This window comes from Phyllostomus hastatus, unplaced genomic scaffold (assembly GCF_019186645.2).
Source record: "Phyllostomus hastatus isolate PE091 unplaced genomic scaffold, TTU_PhHast_1.1 phas_contig_40, whole genome shotgun sequence".
In the NCBI taxonomy this organism is placed as follows: domain Eukaryota; kingdom Metazoa; phylum Chordata; class Mammalia; order Chiroptera; family Phyllostomidae; genus Phyllostomus; species Phyllostomus hastatus.
In genome coordinates this window covers 9866059-9887164 of record NW_025333872.1, presented here as the reverse complement: position 1 = coordinate 9887164, position 21106 = coordinate 9866059, and the positions used below count along the sequence as shown (strand labels likewise).

The following is a 21106-nucleotide window of genomic DNA, read 5'->3' as shown; positions in this document are numbered from 1 at the left end:
ACCTGATACCATACCACTAATAATTAATGGCCAAGGAAAAACTGGAAATTTAATCCTCTTTTATATACTTTTTTAGCAGCAATTTTGTTTATATCTCTTATTCCAAAATATTATTCTAGGCATTCTAGGGAAGGCAGTTGCAGTTGTCCTCAAGTTAGAATTATACAGAATTATATTAGAATATTGTGTAGTATTTCCAAAATCCAGATAAAATAGTATCAGAGGTGAGGGGACAAGCACTGCTGATGGTCCATCCTGATCTGGGAAACTCTGAGGTCTGGGGCAGTTGCCTGACTGCACAGGCAAAGGGAGTAAAGGTTTTACTGAATCCCAAGTAGTATTCTTTGAGTGACACTTTTGTCTTTCTATCAAGTGACCAGCAGCCACTAAATTGTGTATGTATGGGTGAAGTGGGGTGGGGTGTGGGAGTTGAGGGAGGGTGGAGACCCAGGCCAAGTGCATGATGCTGCCACAACCCAGACTGACCCAGCAGTCACTGTGCTCCAATAATCCCCAGTTCTGAGCTGGGGGAGGGGGTCCCAGTCACATTTCCCATGGACGCCCATATAGGCCATCTGAACCACTATTTCTGAGACAGAGTGTTCTAAATCAGGTTTTGTGTTTTGGCAGAGGAATGGAACCCTCTTTTCTAATATTACTTCTGTGGGAAAATGCTTCTGGTTCCAAACAACTCAACTTACCAATACATTTTTGTAATATGACATATATGTGTGTGTATGTGTGTGTATATATATGCATGCACATGCTGAAGACTGCCTGTTCCAGGGGTAAAAAAAGGCAGCACGTACAGCTCGGTGACTGTACCAACTGCAGGCATTCCTTATATTGATTTTATTCAAGTAATAGCATATAATGTGCCTAAATTTGGAGTGTGTTCAGGCTTTCTTCCGGGAAGTGTTGGCTACAGGCTTAGCAACTCCCATAGGGTAGGATGCTGAGGGTCCACAGAGCCCCCTTTCTCCATTTATGCCCTCACCTCAGTAATGTCAAACTCTGAAATCATCAGTGCCAGTTAAGGCAGGGTTTCTCTGTGTGCGGAATCAGTCTATTGGGTACAGTATTTTCTTAAACTTGGCTCTTATTTTTGTTTTTACTCTTTAAAACACAGGCTCCTGGGCCCCCTTCCCAGACTCTGAGTAAGTAGGAGAAAGTTAGGATTCTGGAAGCTGATTGTTTTAAAAGCCCTCTGGAAAATACTAGTCAAGTTACTTTTGAATCAAAACATTTATTCATTCACACTGATCAATTCATTCAATTATTATTCTTTCATCATATACCACATTTTGCCCATGACAGTATAGGTCCTGGGTACTGGGGGAAGAATTACAGGAAAACACAAGCATTCTAAGATAAAAAGGTGGTATGGGAACTATTGATACGGTGACATTTGGGAGACTGGGCTCACAAACTGCCTCACAGAGCACTGATTCCTGAGATAACAGAGCAGAGGTGCGTAACACACTGAGGTACGTTACACAGCTGAGGTAGTGTTCTTGAGCCAGACGGCCTGGACTCAAAGCCCAGCTCTGCTGTGCGCCCCCTTCGCACCCCTGTCAAGATGCTTACACTTTGTGTGCTTCCGTTTCCTCATCTGTAAAACGGAGGCAACCTTTACTGACTTCAGAGTGCTCTTGTGAAAATTAGATGTGCTGATGTAAGTGAAGCGCTTAGAATGGTGGTCTCAAGCTTTATGGTGGTGTCAGAATCCCCTGAAAGTCTTGTTAAAACATAAGTTTCTGGGTCCCAAGCTGAGTTTCTGAGTCAATGGATCCGGTATGGGCCTGAGGATTCACATTTTAGACAATTTCCCGGTGTGATGCTTCTGCTGCTGGTCTTGGACAACTCTTCAAGGATCATTGTCTTAGAGTATGGTAAGCAGCATTGGTTGCTATTATTTTTAGTTCCTCCTCGGTGGAAGAATTTGAGATTGTCCCAATGCAGAGAGGGAACAGCCAGTGTATAGCATGGAAGACAGGGACAGGGAGAAACAGGCTGGCAGAGACACAGGACAACTGTGGCCTCTAGACTAAAGACACTGGCCCCATTGATATTATCTGAAAGTAACCAGAGAATTATAGGCCATTAGCGCCTTAGCACAAATTAATTTATCAGAGGAGTCTGTCACCTTATCAATCCCTGGAGGAATCTCCATGCCTGGCAATTTGGATTCCTCATGGACCAATGCCACACCAAGAATCACGGGAACCTTGGTGGTGCACAGTTGTCCAGATCCCTGTGGGTGGACCTACCTCACCATGGGACTTGGGCTCTGTGATCACACCTGGAATTGGTCTGTTGGCACCTGCACACTCATCTTCCTGCTATCCAAAAGCATCATCCTTTAATCTGTACACTTAAAAAAATACAGTAACATTGGAAAGCTTCTAATATCACATCATATCTATGTATCTATCTATCTATCTATCTAATCTAATTTTTCACAATATGGGCTTCAAAAGACCTGCTTGTACACTCATCTTCTTCTCCATGGACTGTCACAAGAGCATTAAAAAATAAAGCAACCCACCCATCTTTTTGTGTTTGTGATTATTTTTCCACTTTTGGACAAACCAATTCATGAGTTTTAGTTTAACAGTATTCCCATATTGCGGCCTCTTGCACATTCTTCCTTTTGTGCAGGAAACACACACAGATCAACTTAGCTGCCCTGCGGCTATTCTTGTATGTGCCATTCCCCCAACACTTTAACTGTACAACTTTCTATACTCCAGAGACAGAGCAGTGTGACCTGTGCAGAAGGTCCCCATCCTTGGTTTAATGGTCTGCTGTCATCATCTTGAAATTGTTAACACTTTGTAATCAAGGGGCCCTGTATTTTATTTTGTGCTGCCCCCTCCCCCAAATTATGCATTTCAACTTACCTGTACAAATTTTTCTTGCTACTTCCTATGTCACCCTGTGCTTTGTTTACACAGGAGTCTTCATAGCTTCCAATACAGCCACTGTTATTTGACTTTTCTTGCCTTAGAGCAGAAGTCAGCAAACTTTTCCCATAAAGGAACAGAGAGCATTTTTAGCTGAGTGGGTCTTGAAGTCCATTGAAACTACAACCTGCTGTTGTAGGGAAAGCAGCCACAGACGACACATAAGTGAGTGAGCTGTGTTCCAATTAACCTTTATGTAGAAAAACATGTGAAGGCAGGATCTGACCTGGGAGTCATCATTTGCTGACCCCTTTCTTAGAGCTTTCTCCTCTTTTTGATGATGATAATACAGCAGGTGATGAGGCAGATGATGATGATAATGATGATGACAATGATGATGGCAAAAATTTATTGAAGCAGGACACTGAGTCAAATGCTTTATGAGAATTAGAGCATTCCATTTTCACAACAATGTATGACGTGTTACCATGATCCTGAATTTACAGATCATGGTAAATGATGGTAAATCATTTAAAATCCTTTTAAATTTATAATTTAAAGTGATTTATTTATTCAAGCCCATTTTTATATTTGCCACTGTAAAGTATAGACTGCTATGTAAAGAGGAATAAAGTGATTTAGTTATTCAAAGACATCCAGCTAGTAAATAGAGTTGAGATTCAAACTTCAGACCTGTGCCAGGTGCCAGTGTTTCTAGCCCTCCACGTCTCCCACCTGGGGCCCTTGACTCTTGCCCGCAGTTTTAGTCTGTAGGCAAGAGTCAAGAGCCCATCCTAGTCTCTAGAATTGATCCAAATTTTCAGTGAAAAGGATGTTGTAAGGAGCTCCAGCCTCATTGATAAATTTACTACCAAGCTGCCCCTGGTTTCCAAGAACCAGTCTCCACCTTCAGATTCTGGCAATAGAGTCTCTCTCTTGTCCTAGATTTCATTTCTCCAAGCTCTTTGTTTGTGAGGATAAGCCAGATTCTCTATGCAAGACTTGTTGATGGTAATAATTTGTTTAGACTGTTATTTTTGTCTGCTGTGGTGTTACTTTGGGACCACAATGAGTCTTTTGGACTGGGTTTGGCCCAGTGTGAGAGCCAATCTCTTTCTCCCTCTCCTCATAGGTTCCCCCATCTCCATGCTCCATCAGCCCTAAGGCTGGTCTGGTCTTGGCTGCAGCCCCTCCTGTCTGCCCTGTGGTACAGTGGTTAACGGGGCCCACACTCATCCTCTTCAGAGTTAATGTAGTTCTCCTCACACAAAATGTCAACCACCTTCTTATTTTCTTCTCCACATTCAATTCATTTTGAAGCCTGCCCAGGCGCCACCCTCTGTAACATCTTCCTGCACCTCTCAGTACTCGCAGAACTTTCTTTCCTTTCAATGCACATTTCAAGGCCCCGTCTTTTGTTTTTGTCTAGTTGTCTTGGGAGCTTTACCCTTACTTATTTTTCTTTCAGAAACTTTTTAAAAAGTACTCATATTGCTTTTCCTTGTTTTCTGCTTGTGGAAAAGGATGATGGTCATTACTGTATTAGGTACTAGGTATTGCTGATTATTAGGGATTGCTAATGGGCTGATTGTCTTGTGTGTTTTCCAAAGTAAGGGAGGGTTTATCTATCACAGTGACAATGTTTTAATAGTGAGAAAGAGAAAAGTGGCCCTAACAGTGATGATCTGCCATGACAGGCACAATCAGCTTGGCATTGGAGTTATCCTATACCTGATAAAAACTATTCCATGAAACATCCTAGGACCATGCTAAGTCATGACAAAAGCAAGATCTACTGTCGTATCTAAACAGAGGCAAAATGTGAACATGCCCAACCTACAAAAATTATCGAAGACTCCCCTATCCTGGTTAATAGGAATCTGGCTAAGAGGAATGAATGTTTGTTTGTTTTTTTTTTTTTTTACCAATTATAGCTGTAGCCTTGCTTCATTCCTCCTGCTTTATAGATAAAATATATTAATATTCCCAAGTGAAGAATTATGCCTGCTTACCAACAGCATCCCATCTAGAGCAAAGAATTGATTCCTTGAAACTTCCCCCATATCACTTATGTCCAAATGCTGTGATGGGTTCTTTCTTTAAACCCTCACCCGAGGACATGTTTTTATTGATTTTAGAGAGAGAGAGGTGGGGGGCAGGGTGAGAGAGAGAGAAACATTGATTCTTGTACACATCCTGACTGGGGATTGAAACTGCAACCTATATATGTGCCCTGACTGGGGCTCAAACCCACAACCTTTTGGTGTACAGGATGAGGCTCCAACCACATGAGCCACCTGGCCAGGGCTGTGATGGGTTCTTTCCAATGTTTTCTTACTGCCGTGCCCACCATCTCTATGGTGCAGTCTCCCTCATTGCAATGAGAAATAAACTCAACTTGTTTAACTACATATGTATTCTTGGTGGTCTTTGGATGGAGAATATTGATACCCAGAGATTCCTTGAGTTACTAGAAATATGCTCAGTCGTCTTGACCTTATTTTTCTCCTTCAGGGAGTATATGTATTCTATTTTTCTCCCCAAAGAAAGTCTCTAGAGCAGTTGAGAGCAACCAAGAACTTGGCCATAGTATCACTCACTCTGTTTCCTGTTTTTGTGATCTCTTTCCACCTCTCTACCCCACTCTAAATATTGTCAAGAGAAGAATAAAACAAAGGAACTTAGAATGTTTTGAGAAGTATTTCTTCTGCCTTATACATTTCCATGACTTGATATAAAATATTGTGAACCCAGAATGATATACATGGCAGCCTCCACTTTCAGACCAGAATCTGGCCTGCTCTACCTTATTTTAATTTAAAATCCAGCCCATTTTTATATTTGCCACTGTAAAGTATGAACTGCTGTGTAAAGAAATTTGCATCTTTCTGATGTGGCATTATAGCTAAACTAATTCAATAAGGAATAGCCTGAAATTTAGATAAGCTACAAGGTACTGTTCTAGTAATTAATGTGGCACTGGGTGAGCCGGTTTGATGCAAAAAAGAACGGTAACTTAATTGAGAAGACTTAAATTTTTGAACGAGCTATACTCTCTAAGCCTAAATTCCCTATCAACAACTAAACGTTTATTGAAAGTACACTCCATGCCAGACAGTAATTTGTAAACAATATAGTAATTTGTAAACAATGTGTGACAGGAACATACAGGGGTGTGTAAAAAAGTGCTACTAGGCACTGAGGAGGAAGGCCTCACTCACTCTGAGTGGTCATTAAAAATGACTGCGTTTTCTTACATGAAAGACCTGACTGCCGGGCTCCACTCTGGCTCATCTTGCCAGAACTACTCAGTCTATTCACGCCTTGGTTTGCTTATCTGTAAAATGGAAATGGTACTTGCACCCATCTCAGGGGGTACTGTCAGAACACATGAATTTATATATACAAACTGAGAACAATGATTGGTGCTTAGTAACCACTTAAAATATATATTTAATATTCTTGTTTAGCTTCTATTACTAGTGATAAGTAAGCTTCAAATTTCCTTACACATTTAGACTCATAATCTCTTCCAGTGATGAAACAAAAAGTATGAAGTTCTCTCTTTGAAAAAAAGATCTGAATATGTATCTTTGGAAAATCTGAAATCCTTATAGGGTCACAAGGGACTTTTCATAAATTTTACACTTAATAAATTAATTTTTTTCTCTAAGCCAAGAATAATGAATTAGACGAAACTATGAGGAAAACATTTCACTTAAAAACATATGTTTCATGAGAACAAAGACTTTATCTCACTCAATGCTGTAACTGTAGCATCAACAGCAATATAGGGGACACTCAACAGGTATTTTTTAAATGAATACATGAATATTTGTCACCTAGACAAGTACATATTTTAATTTTTTCTGTTACTTTGAATATTCTGTAAACAAAGAGTTCTATATAAAGAGTGGTAATTCTCAATCTATGTTCCCCAATGGACCTAAGAGATAATGATTTGCTTATATTAATAATGTTTAATTACAAGAAAACTGAGACTTGACTTAGCATGGAAGGGAAAGGAAGAAGCATGGATATCCTGGGAGGTAATCAGAACCACAGCCTCTGACTTGAGGACACTATCAAGAAAGAGAAAAGACAACCCACAGAATGGGAGAGAGTACTTGAAAATCATATAGCTGATAAGTAATTCATATCCAGAATATATAATGGACTCAAAACCCCGTACACATGACCCATTTGAAACTGGGCAAAGCTCCCCCAAATGAAATACGTAAGCATCTCTAACAAAATATGTATATAATCTATATAAGCAAAACTGCAAAACTCTGACAAAAGAAATAGAAAACCTAAATAAATGGAGAAATAGTTCATGTTCATGGATAAGAAGACAACGTGGTTATGATGTCAGTTCTTGCCAACTTGATCTATAGACTCATTACAATCCCAACCAAAACCCCAGCGAGTTATCTTGCGGATATGGACAAACTGATTCTAAAGTTTATAAGGAGAGGCAAAAGATTAAGACTAACCAGCATAACACTGAAGGAGAAGAACCAAATCAAAGGACTGACAACAAGACAGTGTGGTGTGGTATTGGTGACAGGATAGATAAACAGATCCATGAGACAGAATAGAGAGCCCAGACATAGACTCACAGAAACATAGTCAACTGACCTTTGAAAACAGAGCAAAAACAATACAATAAAGAGATAGATTTTTCAACAAATTGTGCTAGAACAACTGGATATCTGTATGCAAAAAAAAAAATCTAGACACAGAACTAGCACACTTAACAAAAATTAACTCAAAATGGACCATTGACCTAAATGTAAAATGAAAAACTATAAAACTCCTAGGACATAATATAGAAGAAAATCTTGAGGACTTTGGGTATCATAATGCCTTTTTAGACAAAACATCAATGGCACAATCCATGAAATAAGTCATCAATAAGCTGGGTTTCATTAAGATTGAAAAACTTCTCTGTGAAAGAGACTGTCAAGAGAATGAGCATTCGAACAAGTTGGTGAAAGTATTTGCAAAATACATATTTTATAAAGGACTGTTATTCAAAATGTAAAGGAACTCTTAAAACAATAATGATAAGAACAATAAGAAAGCTATCCAATTCAAAATGGCAAAAAATCTGAAGAGATGCCTCACCAAAGAAATATAGATAGCAAATAAGCAAATAAAAAAAGTTCAATATCCATTGCATGGCATTATGGGTCTCTAAATTAATACAGCAATGAGGTTTCACTAAACACCTATTAGAATGGTGAAATTCCAAAACAATGACAACACCAAATGCTTGTGGGTATGTGTAGCAATAGGAACTCTCATTCTTTTCTGGTGGGTATGCACACCAGTATAGCCACTTTGGAACACAGCTTGGTGGTTTCTTACAAAACATACTCTTAGAATACAAACCAGCAATCATGCTGCTTAGTATTTAGCCAAACAAATTGAAAAATATGTGCACAAAGAAAACTGCACATAGATGTTTATGGTAGCTATGTATATATATATAATTGCCAAAACTCAGAAGCAACCAAGATGCCCTTCAGTAGGTGAATAGATAAGTAAACTGTGGTACATGTACACTATGAAATATTATTCAGCACTAAAAAGAATGAACTCCAACTAGGAAGCTTAGTTGGTTAGAGCTCAGTTGGTTGATGCCAAGGTTGTGGGTTTGATCCCCCGATAGGGCCCACACAGGAATCAACCAGTGAGTGCATAAATAAGTAGAACAACAAATTGATGTTTCTCTCTCTCTCACTCAAAACCAATAACAAAATTTAAAAAAGAAATGAGTCATCAAACCATTAAAAACACACAAACCTTAAATGCTTATTTCTAGGCAAAAGAAGTCAATCTGAAAAGACTGTATACTGTATGATTCCTACTGTATGACATTCCAGAAAAGGCAAAATTATAAAGACAGTTAAAGCATCAGTGGTTGCCCAGCAGTACTGGGGAGGCAAGTATGAATAGGAGGAGTACAGAGGCTTTTTAGGAAAGTGAAACTGTCCTCTATGACACTACAATGGTGCATATGTCAGTATGCACTTGTCAAAACTCAAAGAATGTAAACACCAACGGTGAATCCTAATGAGGACTGTGGTTGATAATGTGTCAATGTGAGCTCTTCTATTGTAACAAATGCACCACTCTGGTGAGGACTGCTGACTGACAACTGGTGATGTTGACAGTGAGGCTATGCATGTGCAGTGGCAGGGGGTATAGGGGAAATCTCTGTACCTCTCACTCAACTTTGCAGTTAACTTTAAACTCTAAAATATAAATTCTATAAAAAAGTAACAGTACTTGTATCTGCATGGTTGGGAAGTGACCGAGTTCATTTTCTGCACAGCTAACGTACATGAGTGTCGCTGTGGGCCAGGTATTACACTAAGTGCTTTACATGTATTACTTCACTTAATCCTCACATTGGATCTTGTTTTTCTAACTTTTCAAAATTTCTGTAATAAATATGTTACTTCTATAACCAGAAACTTTAATTTATGAACACATTTACCAAGTAGATCCTATTGAGATGAAAGTCTTCAGGTTGGTGGAGATTGCAGGAACTCCTGAGAGTGAGATTTTGTTTAAAGGGTTGAGGATGTTTTACTCAGAGCAGGGGCTTAGAGGGAGTGAGGCATGATGTCCACCTTCACATATGTGAAAGGAAGCCAGTTGGAAAAGAAATTGGACTGTCTCCATGGCTTCAGAAATTAAACTAGAACAAATGAGAGAAAATCTTAAGAAGGCAAGTTTGAGTTCAATATAAGGATGCCCTTTCAGACAATTCTATCAAAAAAGGACGGTAGTCCCCTGTTATCTGCAGGGAATATGTTCCAAGATCGCACAGTGGATGCCCTAAAGCATCCATAGTACTGAACCTCATATACACTATTTTCATTTCCTATGCATATATTCATACCCATGATGAAGTATAATTTATAAATGAGGCAATTTCATGGATGGAAGTTTCATTCTTACAGTCCATCTTATCACTCTCAGCATAAGATTTTTTTCCTTTTCACCTTTCCACTTACAGAAAGCACCCTACATCTTCTCTTTGGCATATCGGAATAGCCAGCACCACTGCTCTTGCACTTTGAAGCCACTGTTAAGTGAAGGAAATGTTACTTGAACACAAGCACTGTGGTACCTCCACGGTGGGTCTCATAACCAGGCCTTTTGTGAAACTAACCACGAGCAGGACACAGTGAACACAGGGATGATTTATGTCTCTGGGCAGGATACAGCCTGCCAACAGATTTCATCAAGCTACTCACAATTTAAAACTTATGAATTGTTTATTTCTGGAATGTTCCACTTAGCATTTTGGAATGAGGTTGACCATAGATAATTGAAGTGGTGGAGAAGGAAACTGTGGATGAGGAGAGACCACTGTAATTCATCTCAATCAGCAGCTATTTATGAATTTATGCATTCAGAAGAAGTTTGGGAGAGGAGGAGTCTAAGTTCATTTTCAACACTGAAATCCTGTCTTTTTTTATATTAATGCAGATTAATCAGAGACAAGAGCCACAGCCTACCTTTTTCTGTTGTTTGCTTTTTTAAGGATGCATTCTATATCAGCCTTGGGGAAAAAAAACAATGTGGTGTCTGAATGAATGAAGAATAATTGTGAAACTTATAGCTTGTTCCAATCCAATATTAGTATTGTTTTAGAAAACAGAAAGGCATAAAAAGGGAATAAGGCCTTTTTATGTAGCAATTAGAAAGATAAAACAAAACTGACAAATCTGTATCATTTCTTCACTCAGATTTGTCTGCAGTCTTACCTTCTTCCTTCAGTTTTCCCCACTTTCTCTATTATGATCTTGGACATTTTCTTGCCAGGAAACTCAGCTCTGCCCCTATCGGTGACACCCATAAGCCACAGGCTTCCTCGGGGCTCTGATTGCTTTATTTTGTACAGCAGAGACTTCTGGGGTTAAGTTTTTTGAGCAACAGATCTACCCTAGATTCTGTTTCAAATGCAACCGTTTACTGTATAATACCGGCTTCCCATTCCTTGTGTCACAAGCTCTCACACAATAGGAGTCCTTGAAGCCCTTCTGTCCCCCAGGTCTGGTGGCTGCTAATCCTGGCAAAGCTGTGAAACCCCGCGCAGGGCACCTTCAGCCTTGTGGGCGGGGCAGGCGTAGGGCTTCAGCCAGAGGGCGCCAGCACCCACCCTGCGAAAACGCCTCGAGGACCTCCCAGGGGCTTCCCGGCATTTACTCAGGTAGCGGGAGTTGAGGGGCCCAGTCCGCTGATAAGAAGAGCCTCCCTGCCAGTATTCTGTATGCACCGTTAGCTTCTCGGCCAGTTTCTTGGCTGTTGCTGCCCAGTCACCCTGTGCTTCAGATCCATCGCCCCCCCACTCCGAAACCCAGGAAGCCCCCCACTCCGGCTGTGACCCCTAGAAGCCCCTCCTTGCCGAGGCCAAGACTTTTGTGGCCAGGCTCCTGCGCTGGGTCCCCAGAGGGTCTTCACCTCCTCTTGGGCACCCCCAGTGGAAAAGAGCGGGTAAGGGGCTGAGGGCAGAGTGGGAGCCCTGGAGGTGGAGTAGGCACCGGATCAGAGGGTGGGAGAGGTGGGTGGAGGAGATGAGAAGAGGCCAGACAGGGGCTTTCGGTTTCCTGGGGTCTGATTGGAGGTTGGCCCGATGAGTCGGAGCTGGGGGCGCGCCCATCTCTGCTGGCTTCAGCGAGAGCCGTCGGCTCGGCCCCTCCCCGGAGCCGCTTTGTCCCGGGTGACGGCGGCGGAGGTTGTGGAGAGGAAAGGGCTGGAGGGAGAGACCCACGGATCAAAAGACCCGGAGACCAGGAGGCGGGGCGAGCGGCGTACGGCCCCACACCCAGGCCCGCAGGCACCGTGCCCGCCCCCTACGCGCGCTCTCACCGGTGGCAGGTGAGCCAGCAGCGCCGCGCCCGCCCGCAGTCGCGGCCCCGGACGGACAGCTCGAGCCACCGTTTGTCTCTGCCCGCGCATCGCGGACACCCATCAGGTTGGTTACGTAACTGCGCCGGCCGGCTTTCCCCTGCACTGGGTCCTGCCAGGGCTGCGTGCGGTGCCCCGACCGTGTCTAGGACCGTGACAAGGGGTGGCCAATCGCGCGGGGTAAGAGAGTGGGAGGCGGTGGCGGTGGGGGTCGGGGGATGGTTTCTGGATTCAGTTGTAAGCACCTGAGGTGGCTTTGGGGACAGGGGTCTTCGTTGACCCCCTTCTGGAGGGCGTGGGTCTCTAGGAGCCTCTTGCCCATTCTACTGGCCCCACGGTTCACCTTCTCGGTAGCAGCAGCAGGTGCACAAGTGGAGGATAAAGAAAGACGCTTGTGGTCTCCGGGACTGAGGTTTGAAGTGGTGGTTAGGGGAGGTGGACTGGACTCAGAGAGCAAAGGAGAAAACGAAGACACTCCTTTTCCAATGCTTAAAAAGTGCTGGGAAGGGGGAAGGTGCTTTGAGGCGCAGCAGTGGGGGGGTGGGGGGGTTGTCCTCCCTGGGATTAGCCGGCTTGGGTCATCTAAAAATAACTTCAAGTTGGAAAAGTGAAAGAGAAGGGAGCACAGTGTGCTGAGTTCTTCCTGCCTGTGGGATGCTTCACTGTGGAAGTCACCAGAGGGAACAGGCAAATCTCAGCCACCTGATCCCTCTGCTGCCTCCTGGTCTCACTGGTTTCCAAGGTGTCTCAGTTTGACTTTTAGTTAATGATTTATTCTCCAAGGCACTGCAGTCTTTTTCTTATCCTAAAATGAATTATATAGTACAGTGCATGCTTTGAATTTTCTGTTTCCTACATTGGGATAAAAGTGTTTAGTGGACGCTTCAAAAGCCAAAGCTTTTTACAGTATCATTTTAGTGAAAACAAAAGTTTCTGGGCTTCCTTTAACATACAATCCCACAACTGGAGAAGAAAGAATGCTAGACCATTCCAGCCCACACTTCTCCCTTCCATCAGCCAGAATCCCACTTAACCTATCTTATGGAGGGGAAACTTCAGGAAAAGTAGGACATTTTAAATAATGCAACTCAACTTTCACACATATTACATCAACTTAGTAGAAACACAGGACAAATGCATAACAGGCACAGGGCAATGCTTGTTAAGTGCCCCCTCCATTTTGGAGACGCAAGGAAGTCGGAGAAACCTAGAAGCTGGAAAAAAATCAAGAAGCAGGTCAGCACTGACCATGGAACAAGGCAAGGCTGGCTGCTTTTCAGTCTACACATAGATTTTCTTTAGCCATAGAGCTATTAAATATGATCAGTCATTTAGTTGAATTAGACTGAAATGTGAGTTGCACTTGGCTTTTAAATCCACTGCAAATCTAATCTGTATTTATTGATCACCTACTGCCCCAGTCCAGTCCATAGAGTTTTGTGTGGGAAAAGTGTTCTCAACTAAAGCTGCAGAATCCCAAGAGTTTTCAAAATGTCTGTGTGTGCAGGCCCTGCAAAACCCCTAAATCTGAAAGGGTGTGGCCTTGTACAGTGAGGAACATTTAACAGGCATAAGTAGGGACTTGAGAGCTTTGTCATTTTCAAGTAAATATCACACACTTTTAAAAACCATTGGAATATCATTTGCAGTAGTCATGTATATTACAGAACTAGCTTTGCTAGACCAACTTTGATGGTTGCTCTAGTCTCATTCCCCATACTTCTGCACCATCCACTCAGTTTATCAACAGTTATTTGTTAAGCATCCACTGTGTGTTGTGTAGGGCTTGTGCCAGAGACTGCATGAATGAGGCCATGCCTTTTAGAAATCAATCTAGCAATAAAAGATAAGAATAAATGATAATGGTCAGCACGGTGAGTGTTTAATGGAAATAGGAACCGGTTCAGTGGGAGCCCACGGAAAGAAGGGTGGAGAGAATCTGGAAGAGCCTGCAGAGTTCACAACTGGACTGGATCCCTGTAGGCACCGGGAGGTCTCTCCAGAAGGGACTAGCCTTCCACATTGAAGGGAAGGTCATACTAAAAAAATGGCTAGATGTTCTGAAATGGGGAGGTGGCAGGGAAGTTTGTCAGGGGAAGGGGGGTTTCACTTCACCTGGGTTGTGCCTATACCTTGTTGAGGAGAAACCGTGCAGTCTAATAGGAAAAATGATTTGATCTAATTTGTATTTTCCAAAAATGACTTTGGAGGTGATGAATAGGTGGGATTACAAAGAAGAACAAGCTCAGATTTTAGACCACTGGAGTGGTCTAAACCAATCCCCCCAAAAATGAAATTAATTTGCCTGAACCAGGGAGAATAGGGAGAGAGAAGAGTGATCTACAGAGAGCCATTTCAGAGGGACCATCAGTGGCACTAGGTCACCACATGGATGGGGGTGTGGAAGGATAAGACTAGATGTCTGGATGTGGTCAGGCTTTTAACTGGGTTAGGAAGTAAATGGGAACAAGTAGGTTTGAGTGATATGACGAGTTTCAACTGAAAGCTTTCCTCTAGATCAGGAATGAGACGAGGATACTCACTGCTACAGCTTTATGCAGTGTAGTACTGGGAGTCCTGGCCACAACATTTAGGCAAGAAAAACAATGAAAAGGCATCCAGATCAGAACTAAAGAAGTAAAACGGTCCCTATTCTCACATAATATGATATTATATATAGAAAACCCTAAAGATTACACACAAAAAAACTGTTAGAACTAATCATTGAATTTAGTAAAGTTGTAGAATACAAACCAATATACAAAAATCAGTTACATTTCTATAACTAATAATAAAAATACTATATGTAATTAAATATATAGTATATATTACATCATATATAATGGAATATTATTCAGCCATCAAAAAGAAGTAGATCTTGCTACTTGCGACAACATGGATGGACTTTGAGGGCATTATGCTCAATGAAATAGGTCAGAGAAAGACAAATACTGCATGATCTCACTTATATATGTGATCTAAAAAAAAACTGAACTCACAGGTACAGAGAACAGAGAACAGGTTGGGGTGAGGGTAGGCAGAATGGATGAGGAGAGTCAAAGGGCATAAGCTTTCAGTCTTAAGATAAGCTCTGGTGACTGTAGTTAACAATACTGTGTTTTATCATTGAAAGTTGCTAAGAGATCTTAAAAATTCTGGTCAGGAGAAAAAAGTTGTAACTATGTGAGGTGATTGATGTTAATTTACTGTGGTAATCTATCATCTATCTATCTGACAAAATCATTATGTTGTGCACCTAAAACTAATACATTGTTATATGTTAATTGAATCTCTATAAAACTGGAGGTAATGAGAGAGTAAGCAAGGAAGAATAATTTTGAGAAAGATGGGGAATTTGACTTTGAACATCAAATGAAAATGCTCTGCAGGCACTTTTATTTTCCAAAGGTAATTTCTTCATTCCTGGTGCTAACCTTCTACTCATCTTACTTTCATTCCTGAGATTGTCTATGGCTGTTTTTGAAGAAGAGAAAGGGAATTTGATAGCACAAAGTTTTTTCCTCTTTCTTCCCCAAAAGTGAAAATAGTAACTGTCATATTCTGAACTAGCAGTAGTAATAATAAAAGTCATTTAAATTATGATAGTAATATCTAACATTTATTCAGTGTTTGCTATATGCAAGCACAAAGAAGTTAGAGTTCTACCTAGATTATCACATTGGATTCTCATGACAACCTTATGAGGCAGACACTATTATTATCCTCCTGCAGTTGATAAGGAACCCAAGGCAAAGAAAGAACCTTATCTAGGCCACGCAGTGAGTAAGAGGTGCACCAGAGTTTAAGCTTAGGCAGTCTGACCGGCAGGTACCCTGAATCGTCAGAATGAACAACATTGAAATAATTCCTGTCTAGCCTGGGGTGTTTTGTTTTGTTTTGTTTTGGTTTGTTTTGGTTTGGTTTGGTTTTTTACCCTCCTGTTTGTATATCTGTGGCTAATGCTGTAAAACTGAGGCAGGAGTCCTGACTCTCATCTGGGCTCAAGCCTGATTTGTTGTGTGACCTCTGCAAAATCACATCCCCTCTCAGGCTTTCATTATTTTAAATCTGTCTGTTAATTGGAAAAGAGGTTGACCAGATGATCTCTTAAGAGGCTCTGCATTCTAAATTTTTCTCATCTTGTCTCAAATTTTACCACTGATTTGGGTTAAAATCAGGCTCACCTGATCTCTTTTAGACTGCGAACACTTATAAAAGGATTAACTAAAATGGGGCCTGTCCTTATCAGCTTGATACCAACTAGTCCTTAGCAAGAGTGCCATTGAGGGTCCGATGTCGCGGGAGCCTGCATTTCAGAGAGTGGAAAGCCGGCTGAGCACTGAAATGGGGGAATCTCTGTAGTCGCTGACCAGTTTCTTCGTTTTAGACAGGTCACTTAAATTCTACGATACTTGGTTTTCTCATCTCTGAATAACTGGGGTGATTAATACACATGTTGTATGATTGTAAAGAGTGAAACAGATAAAGCAGGCACAGTGTGCAAGTCTGCCTCATCGAAGTTGTTCAGTACATGGGGGTCCTCACCTTTTTCGCCCCAGGGAAACAGACATGCAGAAGAGGGAGGTAGCTTCTGTGGGTGGCGGTGAACGTGGAGAGAACGCTGTGAAGACTTCAGCATGCGAAGACCGCACAAGGTGGTGGGGCACCGCCCACACTCTCACAGTGCCGCACATCGCCCCTCTGTAGCGTGTGCACCTTTGCACCTAACCATGTCGTTGACAAGTCCCCTGGCTGGTACTTTGTGTCTCATAACTTAAACAGATGAAATCTTCAGGGGAAATCATCCACGGTGGGCAGGTGCTCGGGTGAGATCTTCAGCATCTGGCTGCACTGGGCCTTCCACAGTGGGACTCAATATGCACCGGGATACCAGGACCTGACTACTGCGGGCACCGTCACCCAGTGCTACCCAGACCCCCGGTACTGGCACTGTGCCCACACCCACTCAACTTAGATCATGAAGGTGGAAGAGATTGGGGCCAGCAAGTGCCACTGACGGGCAGTTGTAACTCCAAGATCAAGTTCCTGCTGCCCTACCATGTCCTTCTTACACACACAAGCCACACTTCACCACCAAGAGGCCCAGCACCTTCTTTTAGAAGCAGGGCCTCCCTGTCCAAATAAACTCTTTGGGAAAACTGGGGAAAAAAAGATAAAAGAAAGAAAAGGAATGTAAAGATGTCAGAAGGAAAACTTCCTACCTCATGGTTTTGCTAAGGGCCTTCCATTAGTGAGCATCAGAGGAAGTATATGGTGGAAATACAAAAATATACAGCATGTTAAATACTTTTCAAAATGTGAACCTCAAGTATTCATTAATAAATTACCCTCCTAGATATAAGCAAGAATCAACATTCCACAACACAAAGTTTTAAACTCTTTTTTTTTGCCAGCTTGTAAATAGGCCAAGATTTCTGTGAAGAAATAGTATTGCCTAGGGTTGGCGACCCTGGATTCTGTTACAATGGCATCAAATATGCAGCAGACAGAATGACTTTCTGCTTTGCGTGTGTCTGAGTGCCCACTGTGCTTTTGTTTTCAGGGGAAACTTTCTACCTTTGCCTATAAAATGTTCATTGTCCTCCTGTCTTTTCTCTTGTTGCCAACTGCCAGGTGTCATATGTTATAGGTTATTAATCTAATAACCTATAGGGGTTATTTTTTAAAGATGGAAGCAGCTTGAAACCAAAGTGTGGTTGAGAATGGTATTTTTTAGAAGTTAAAGAAAAGTTTCCAAATATAGCATGTATTTCCTGCATTTCAGAATGGCCACAGAAAATATTTTCTATAGTCAGAATGGAAAGGGATTTATTTTCTTACCTGACTTCCTCATACTCGACTCACTTCAAAACAAGGATGAGACAAGGGATTCCTAAGCTTTACAAAGTATGCATAAGAAAGGATTTTAACAGTAGCTGTTGGACAAAAGAATTGTGTAATTTGAGAGCTATATCCTAGTTTTTATTCCAGTTGCTTTAGTTCCTATGGGAATAACAGCTTTATTATTTAAAGTGATTGAGATGTGCTTACTATAAAATATTATAAGTTTGTTGAGGACACGGGCCATGCCTTAGTACTGCTCTTACAGCACTGGGAATAAAGTATAAAAAGCACGGGCTTGGCATGAAAAGGCCTGGGTTCCTTTCCTGGCACTGTCACTTTCCAGCTATGTAACCTTGAGCTTCCCATTGACCTCACAGTCATAGGCGCTGGCATTTGTTGAATGTTGCTCCTGTTCAAGACACTGCTCAGCACACTGTGTACGTTAGCTCATTTAATCCCAACAACAACTCCACCATGTGGGTATTATTGTCATTATTTACAGATGAGCCTGCCTTGAGGATTAGGGGGAATAAACCACTCAGTGCTGGGTCTCTGAGTTGAAATTTTTTTATCTGTACAATTAGGAAAATAATACGTGATCTTCCCACCTTATAGAGCTTCGAGGCTGAAATGCTATGAGTCTGTGAACATGCACTCCCATTCACAAAATGGAAGGCTCTGCGCAGATGTTAGGGATGGCTGTCACAGTAGGCACCTCCCAAAATATCAGTTATAGTTGTGACTGGTTCAACACCAGGTCTGTGAGGGGTGGGAGGTCCACAGTATATAAAAGACTTCTGTAGAATACATTAAGGAAACTGTATGTTTTTGCCCTATTCTTTGGTAGTTTGTCTTATGATACCTATTGCTTTCAAGGATAACTTACTTGTCAGAACCAAGACTCCACTAGGCTGGGCCTGGAGGAGGCTGACCTGGCCATGGACCTGGGTCTTGCTGGTGAAGGGGAGAGTTAGGGATGGTTTACAGAGAAGTTTTAACTGCCAGAGGGGTGTTTCAGTATAAACAGAGAAGGCTGAAAATCAAAGCCAAGATTGAGCAAGGCATAGGCATGATGCAGAATGCAAGAAGTCATCCCTGTGGTTTACCTGAAGTGTGAGCTACAGGTGGGACAAGCAATCTGCTCAAGAAGGCCAGGAGCATTTCTCAGTGTCTGCCGAGGTCTGTCCATTCAGCAAGAAAACTAAGAACCCTACTTTTTTGAATGGCTTCTTGGATGTATGTGCTTTCTATAAAATCTTTGGAAAACACAGCATAATATAAAAAGAGAAAATTAAAATCACATACATTACCATGAGCAAATGATAATCACCATTAATATTTTGTTGCATTTTCTTTCGTCTTTTTATATGCATATTTTTGTAGAATTGGGATCATACTGTGTTTAGAATTTTGCATCCAGTGCAATTCACCAAACATTTTAAACAACTTTTATGAACATTGAAGTCATTGAAGCCTGCTGAGCTGCTGTAGCTGACTTCGGTAGAACGAAGCAGCCTCTGCTTAAGTGAGAACTGGTTCATTTTGCCTTTCAAGTCCCCCAAAATAATCATAGCAAGTATGTGTGCTTATTTGCATTAGTTCTATTGCTGCATTTAGCTGGTTTTCACTGGTTTTCCTTTGACTACTGACAGGGCCTTGTGGGCAAGTGTTAGACAGACATGTCTTTTTTCACCTTCTGCAAATGAGATACAGTGCAGCATGAATCATGTTGAGTAAATAACTACAGATCACTGGAATGGTCATTAGCATAGAGTTTTAATTTGATGATTAATCAGTCTCTCAAAAAAAGTCTCTGCATTCATTATTAGTCCACCAACTAAGTTGATTATATTGACCAAGTTATAAAGTAAACAGTCAATTTGAGTTATTTCACCCCATAAAATTATCTGAAAGAGCTAAATTAATATAATTTATTGTATATTTTGACTTCCACAGCTGTTAAAGATAAAAGCCTAGTAATGGAGTCTGGCCAGGACAAATCGGAGTTCAATTTATTCTTCTCTTTTGAGGTTTAATAATAAGTCCAGGAAAAAAATTATTCACTTGATTACAGGTGTCACCATGTATTTTTATATAGAGGATGATAAATTTGGATCAATTCATGGTAGTTCAAACAAAATGTATTTGCTCAAGAGCAGAGTCCCAGCTTTGACAAGACAAGTGAGAGCAAAATACTAATTCATGAATATGTTAATTTTTTCCTGCTGTGGGCAGTAATGATATTCACTTGATTTTTTATGATATACAAGCAACCTTTTATAACAAGGTTAAATTTTGGTCATCCACTGACATATCATAAATATGTTTATTTGGTATCCTTTATTTTCTTATTTTTCTGTCTCTTAGTGATTTCGCTTCCATACATAGCTGTTGTTTGCATTAAACTTCAAAATTTGACAAGGTGACATTTAGGTGAAACTCGGATTTGAAACATATGCTTGGTCAGATTTTTAAAGCGTACTTTCTAACCTCATGTCTAAGTGCCACAACTCACCGCTACTCCATGGGGATTCTTGGCTCATAGCTGGACCTTGGTTTGGTTTGGCCTCAAGAGACACCATGGATGGGAAGAGGGGATCTCCTTTCTCATTGTGGTTTGCAACTGCACTGGGAGGTCTGCTGTCTTTCTGGAAGGTCACGAAGGTTTTTGCAGCCCCCACATGTGTGCGGACCAATCTGGAAAGGTTGTGTCCAGGTGGAGGTGAGGTAAATGGAAACCTGAGCTGCTTCCCTTCCCTCCCCAAAATCCAAATTAAATTTTAGATTCAAGCGGGCACTTCCTTAAGGCTGTGTGAAAACTGCTCAGACCATTACCTGGAAACTGAGTACATTAAGAAATGTAGGATGGCTCTAGATAGGCTCAGAAATGTGCTAGCAGAATCATCAACGGGACCTGGGACAGGCCATAGTGACCCTGTGAGAAGGTGCAGATGAATGTGTGGCTGTCTACTCCTTCGTACTTCTTTTTATTAACCTAGACAATTCTGGGAGGCCCATGGGCCAGTGCTGTAGCGAATGACCCTGTGTTACTCATCAAATGGCTGTCAGGGTCTACAACTACGGAAATCTCCAAATGGAATAGCTTCTCCTGAGGCTTCTAGTTTTATTCTTTAAAATTGTTTTTAGGTGTCACATCATTTAAGCCTAACTATGCTTATCACAAAGGCTTTTGTCTTGGGTGAGAAAGATCAAACATAATACGTGCTTTCAGTTTTTCGTCTCACCTTTAATTGAACCTCTTCATAGCTCAACTATTTTGTTATCATAACCATACCTGGCTATTGTCTTACAATTCAAGCCAAGGAGTGATACTATGAGAAGGTTATTTAATCTGAACAAAATTAGAAGTTCCATAATGGATATTAGTAAAAATGAAGCCAAGGTATTTTTATGACAGTATAAAT

General features: G+C 41.4%; 1 protein-coding gene across 2 annotated transcripts in view; it reads left to right on the top strand.

Moving 5' to 3' along the window:
- The first annotated feature begins 11520 nt into the window (after positions 1-11520).
- RCAN2 (regulator of calcineurin 2) overlaps positions 11521-21106 on the top strand; it is a 261473-nt gene continuing 251887 nt past the window's right edge. The window contains exon 1 of one of the 2 annotated variants that reach the window (XM_045843340.1): positions 11521-11904. The gene's annotated coding sequence lies outside the window, so the exon portion shown is untranslated. Of the gene's footprint in view, positions 11905-11938; positions 12018-21106 lie in introns of those variants that run through there. The other variant, XM_045843341.1, reaches the window with a different exon arrangement.